The 6604-nt window shown below is 49.6% G+C and overlaps 1 pseudogene; it reads left to right on the top strand.

Annotated features, from left to right (window-relative positions):
- The first annotated feature begins 395 nt into the window (after positions 1-395).
- LOC113613095 (60S ribosomal protein L37a-like) lies at positions 396-5497 on the top strand (annotated as a pseudogene).
- Positions 5498-6604: the final 1107 nt, after the last annotated feature.

Below are 6604 nucleotides of genomic sequence, written 5' to 3'. Positions count from 1 at the left end.
AGATCATTAATTGGGCACTGGGAATACAAATTTGGAGATCAGAGATGGAGATATGAAGCTCCTCTGAAGAGAGGTGATTAGTTGAATATGTGGGTATAGAGTGGGAGCATGGGCTTTCAGTTTCACCCCACTCCTCCCCACAAGACCAAGTCCAAATATTTTTCAACAATGACACCCATTCCACAGCAATTTTCTGAGCACCTACCACATACCAGGCACTAATGGTACAGGAGTGAACAAGAAATGTTCAAATGTCTCTGCCCTCGAGCAGTTTATGTTTTACGGTGAGAGGTAGACAACAAGCAATAGTGAAACAAATAATTAAAATATAGAGTGTATTCTATAGTGATAAGGAGGAAAAACATGGAAGGGGAAAGGGAACTCCGGGTGTTGCCATGTTTGACAGGGTAAGTCAGGGTAGGCCTTGCTGAGGACATAACACTTGAGTGTAAGACCTTAAGGAGGTACCAGGTAACTGTGACTACTGGGGAGCATAGTCCAGATAGAGGGAACAGAGAGGGCCAAGGCTTTGAGGTGGGAACATGCTTGTGTTTAGAGAAGCAGCAGTTTAGAGTTCAGTGTGTCTGGATGAGTAAGGGGGTCAGTGGTAGAAGAGTTTAGGGAGATAATGAGAGGTAGAAGGGAGGTGGTGGACAGATCCCATGAGGCCTCATCAGCAGACTGTTGGAGGAACTTTGACTTTTACTCTAAGTGACATGGGAAGTTCCTGAAGTTCGATTAGAGGAGTAGGTAGCATAACCTGACTTGTGTTTTAAACTGACCAGCCTGGTTCCTCTCTTGATAATGAATGGATAAAGGGCAAGGGAGAAGCTGGGAGAACATTAAGGAAGTTATGGCAGTAATAGGTGATGGGTGTGTGGGCTGGAGTGGTGGCACTGGAAGAGATAAGAAGAGGTCAGGTCCTGGATATATTTTGCAAGTGCAGCCAACATAATATACTCATGGATTTGATGTGGCACATGAGAGAAAGAGGGAAGCAAGGATAAGTCCATGGTTTGGGGCATGAGCAACAGGAATGATGGAGTTGCTGAGAGGTGAAGACCTCAGGGAGAGTGGTTTGGGGTAGGAATTTAGGAGTTCAGTTGTAGACATGATAACTTTGAGATGCCCTTAGATATCCAAGAGGAAATGGAAAGTAGGTGGTGGGCTATGTGAGCCTAGAGTTCAGGGGCGTGATCCAGGCTGAATACGTACATGGGAGAGTTCTCAGCAGATCAGTAATGTTTCAACTGTGAGAATGGATGAGATCATCTAGGAGAAAGTGCAGAGAGAAAAGGGGTCTGGGGACTGAGCTCTGGAGAGCAGAGGAGAAAAAGACCAAGCAGCAAAGGAGAATGAATGAGTAGTCGGTGAGGGAGGAGGTCAGCTGCGTCCCAGCGTGTTTCTAGGTAGAAGACCTGCTACAGCAGGGTCAAGGGCAATGAGGACCAAGAACCGTCCAATGAATTTAGCCGGGTGGAGGTCACAGGCGACCAGACAAGAACAATGTGGTGGAGGTGCGGGGTGGGAGGTGGGGTGACTGAAGGAGGTTCAAAGGAGAATTCAAAAAGAGGAATCGGAGACAGTTTAAACAACTGTTTTAGGGAATTTTGCTTGCAAAGGAGAATAGGAAGCATGAAGCCTCCTGGAGAGAGAGATGAATCCAAGAAAGTATCTTCTTTCTTTTTTCTCTTTTTTAAGATGGGAGAAATGGCAGTGGTGTGTATCCCCCCAGCACCCAGCCCATCATACTCATTTGATAAGCATTTGTTGAACTGACATGAGCGGATCTAAGGGTAAGACATGAGCAAATATCCCCATCATCCCTGAATGATGTCAAATAAGTGAAATGAGAAAAAAATTCCGATGCTTCCTATAAGAGACTGAACATTAACACTTGGAGACTTGTGGCTATGGGGATTCCTTTACCGTCTTCCTGTACTTAATACACTGCTTTTTGACAACACAGGGTCAGGATCTATTTTTAAGTGGAAACTTTTGGGTTGAAATTTTTTAAGGGCACACAAATATAGGGAAGAAAATAGCAATGACCCACATTCCCACCAGGCAGAATTAAGTATTATTAACATGTGGGCATATTTGTTTCCAGCCTTTTCATTCGATGCTGTTTTTAAAACCTACACGGTGGAATTATGTGCTAAAAAACATGATGTGTTCCAGTGTGTGTGTGCACACTGTGAACTCACACATACATACCTGCTCACACATTTGTGGCTTTTTGCTTGCTCTTTCCTGGAGTTTCCGAGTTGGTAGGTGCTGTGTTATAAACTGCTATGGCAATAATGGAAATCATGAAGCCATGACTTCACATGTCAGTATACAGAATGCACTGGCCGAAGAATACTTTTTTTAAACCTAAAAACTGTAAGTAATCTGTGCACACAGGAAAAAATTCCAACACTACCCTTCTGGCCTACAGTCCTTCGTTTTTTCTTTCCAGACGCAACTGGCATTACCAGCTCCTTGTGAATGTTTCCAGAAATAGTACTTGCATATGCAAACATGTATTTTCTATTTTCCTACACAGATGGTAGCATACTGTTGTATACGGTTTGGTACTTAAGCACAGGGTTTTGAAAATTTTGGAAGTGCTTCTTAGCAGTAAGCTTTCTTTTTTTTTAATTTGTTTCATTGAGGTATAGTTGACGTATAAAAACAGTAAGTTTTCTACATGTGCATATTAGCAACCATGCTCTTCCTTCTTGCCTGGTCTCAGACAATTAACTCAGGGTTGTGGGCATGGGGGGAGCGTGTCAAGAATGTTCTACACTAGCTGGACAGGTCCCTTCAAATCACAGACTCCCATGTCAGTGCCACACAGTTTGTTCTGACTCTCTCTGGTTGAACTTACTTCACAGCCCACAAGAAAACCCTTTATATTTTTGGTAGCTAAACCAAAGTCCTGCAGAACACAACAAAACCAAACAGGGGGAAATTTGGGGCTCAGCTTAAAATACAGATGGGCAAGCCCATACTTAGTTGCTGGAATAACAACCAGCTGGGAGGGTCCAGCTAAATTTAGCTTGGAACCTTACCCACTGGTCAGCTCCAAAGTCAACAGCCCCCATCCCCGCCACAGAGCACTCTCCCCCATCTCTGAAGCTGGTAGAGAAGAAGGAACAACCCTGCTTGTCCAAAATGCTGACTTTGCAAAAACCACCTAGTCGATCTGGTGTGACTTAATAGGTTGTAAAAGCTTCGATTTACAGCTGATCAATAGGCAAACAGTGGGATTTGTTGCCGGGGGAATATAGAGCACAGGGACCAGGATGAGGCCAAACAGTGGGAAAGGTTAATTAACTTGTAAAGTTCATTTAAAATTTTCTTTAAGAAAGCAAGAAGAACAAACTGGAACTGTAGGTGGGTCTCGAAGTCAAGGCTGGCCTGAAGGAAAACGGATGTGAGCAGAACCGGTGTGCTCCACTAGCCCTCCTGGGAGGCCTCCACGTACACCCTGTCCCGGACCCCAGGGGAGGGCTGCAAAGGACAGGGAGCCCCATGCACGGGCTCAGTCTTGGCTTTATGACGTGGTGGGCCTCAGTTTCCCGGTTTGTTCAAGTGGCCGAGTTGGAGTAGATGAGCCCCCCCAGGCCTGGAATTCTTGGTGATTTGGGCCTCCTACAACTACCTGCCTTGCAGCCTGGAGCTCGCTACACCCTCTACCCTCACTCTCTGGAAACCCAAGTAGGGAGGAGGGACACACAGGGCCCCTAGTGCCTCCAGATGAGACCACGTGTTGAAAACATAACTTGCTAAGTGGGGAGGATTAGGCCCCTGAGAGATCTTGCCATCCGCCCCGGCACTGGCACCGGGGGAGGCCTGACAACTTGCACAGAAACTCAGATGTGAGCTGGGCCTCCTCTAGGAGAGGCATGTGACATACTTTATGGAAAAAACAACAAGACGAGGTTGCCAAGTGTAGCCTAGGTGGTACCCAGGGAGTGACTGCAGTGAGAAGCAGGACTTCTGTTGTGCTCACTGTGCTTGCATGTCCAAAATAATGTATGTCATGGTTTCTGTGAGGCCCCTACCCACTGGATGGAGGTAAAGAGAAGCCAGACTGAGTGACCAGTTTCGACTTCGATGCAGTGATCACTACGCTGTCTTTAGGGTGACTTCTGTCTCCATGCTGCTCAGTCTTCCAGGCTCGCCTCCACTCCTCTGCTCCTATCTTAGAAGCTGCCTAGCGGAGGGGCGGCAGCAGAGGCCTCCCAGGATGTCATGGCAGTGGGGGTGGGATGGGCCCCCGGCCTTGTGCTGGTCTGTGCGTGTGAACACTCTCCGGGACCCCTAAGCTGTGTTTGGCTGGTTTGATGTTTCACTGGTCTCAGCTGCCTGTGAACTCCTGGTGTGTTCTTTCTCAGCCTATTTGTGGGCTCGCTGCCCCTCCCTGTGGATCTGGGCTCCCCTTGCCTCTCTGTCATCACAGACACCTCAGAATCTCCGCCACCCTCTTCCCCTGGGTCCCAGCCAGGCTGCCCCGCACAGCCTTGGGTGCAGGGTCACTTTGTCCCCCGCCACATTAGGGCCCTGGCAGATCTCCTGGCTCAAGGGGGCAAAAAGGCGCTCCAGATGCAAGCTAGACCCTCTCTCTTGCTGTGCCCTTCACATCTCGGAGGTGGGGTGTAGGGGTAGACGTCCCCCCCCCCGGAGACGGCGTGCTGCCTCCTCAAGTCCCGGTGGAACAGGGGAGGTCTTGGGGGTGTGCACTGCAGTCAGGACTGAGGGTTCCGCAGTCTCACAGGCCTGCTTCAGCCCCAGCTTTGTACTGAACGGGGGTATGGCTTCAGGCCAGGGCCTTGACCGCTGCCTACCCAGGAGAAGGATGCACACCTCATAGGATGTGCTGATGGTCGATGAGATTTTCTGTAAAGCAAGCAGCTCCTTTCTGAGGCAGGAGAGCTAGTGCGTAGAGGAAAGAAGTATCCTTTGCTAGCGAAGCAGCAGGTGGTAGGATTCCTCCCTAAGAATTCTCATCCTGCCCCTGCCCCATCCCCATGCAGCACCTGAACTGGGCATGTGCCAGTTCCTGCTTTTTCTGAGTCTGTTTATCACTGTCTCAGTGACTGAAATACCCCCCTCTGATTTGGCCAATAAGTCATTTTTAAAAATAGCAAATTTTATGTTACTTCAATTATCAAATCTCCTGGGGATGAAGTCAGTTTACAGTGATCGGTCGACATTGCCATAAAGGGCGTGGCTTCCTCTCCGGGCTGGGACGCAGTGTGTGAAGGCGCCAGGAAGGCGGGCGTCATTGGCAAGTAGGGAGCTGGTTATGGCACCTCCCTCAGGAAGATGGTGAAGGAATTTGAAATCAACCTGCACACCAAGTACACTTGCTCCTTCTGCGGCAAATCCAAAAGCAAGAGGTGAGCCGCTGGGGCTCTGGTGCTGTGGTGCCTGGAGCAACACCATCACCTCCACTGTCACCGTGAAGGCAGCCGTCAGATGACTGAAGGGACTGAAGGACCGGTAGACTGCCCCAGCGGAAACGCCGACAGCTAGACCAAATGGGCGAACTTACGTAACCAAGCAAAGAAGGGTCCTGGGGCCGCGCACTGCTTCCTTAGGCGAACCCGCGGCACGGTGTCTGCTGTCTTGGGTCCACTGAGGGTAACGGGGGGACTCCCCAGAGTCGGGACGCCTTCCAGGTCCCTCTTCTGTCGCAGGCTCTCCACTTCACAAGCTCCTCCCTCTCTCTTGACAGCCCACCCCCAGGTGAACGTCCAGTTCCCTGTAGCCGCCTTTGGCTGGAGGGAAGGTTAAGGTAACCGGTTCTTCCACAGGAGGTGTGACCCTGCCAAGCTTTCATTTCAAGCCTTCTGTCGTTACCTTTTTCCTCTTTAACAGGGTTTCAGGTCTCCGTAGGTAGGGGAGGAGAGGTCCATTTTCAGGGCAATGGCTATGGGCCAGTAGGTGCTCCAGAATTGTCCCAGGCCTGGTGGTGACAGGTTGGCCCTTAGGGAACCCTGGGTAGTGAACCAGCGCCTAAGAGTCCCCTGCTTCCTCCAATCAGTGTGGTCCAGCGGGATGGGGCCTGACCCCGGGAGAGCTGATGAGAGGGGGAACTTGGGCCTCTTTTTGCGAGCCTCTCATGTTCACTTTCCTACTTAAAGACAGACCCACTTCCTTCCCGTCTCCTCACATCTGTCCCTGCCTTGCCTGCTTTGACCCCGAGACTCCTAGACACATACATTATCATCCAAGTGACAGCATTTTAGATCATATTTAATGATTTCTTTCTACAACCTTCCTGGCCTTATTTCCTATACCTTACCTCCCCTTTCCCCCGATTTTTTTTTAATTAATTAATTTATTTATTTAATTTTGGCTGCGTTGGGTCTTTGTTGCTGCCCATGGGCATTCTGTAGTTGCGGCGAGTGGGGGCTACTCTTCCTTGCGGTGTGTGGGCTTTTCATTGCGGTGTCTTCTCTTGTTGTGGAGCATGGGCTCTAGGCGCGCGGGCTTCAGTAGTTGTGACTCACGGGCTCTAGAGCACAGGCTCAGTAGCTGTGGCGCATGGGCTTAGTTGCTCCACGGCATGTGGGATCTTCCCGGACCTGGGCTCAAACCCGTGTCCCCT

Source organism: Aethalodelphis obliquidens, unplaced genomic scaffold (genome assembly GCF_003676395.1).
Source record: "Aethalodelphis obliquidens isolate GAN/ISIS:26980383/991018 unplaced genomic scaffold, ASM367639v1 scaffold3, whole genome shotgun sequence".
Classification (NCBI taxonomy): Eukaryota; Metazoa; Chordata; class Mammalia; order Artiodactyla; family Delphinidae; genus Aethalodelphis; species Aethalodelphis obliquidens.
The sequence above is the reverse complement of the archived record's forward strand: the minus strand, read 5'-3'. Positions and strand labels throughout refer to the sequence as shown.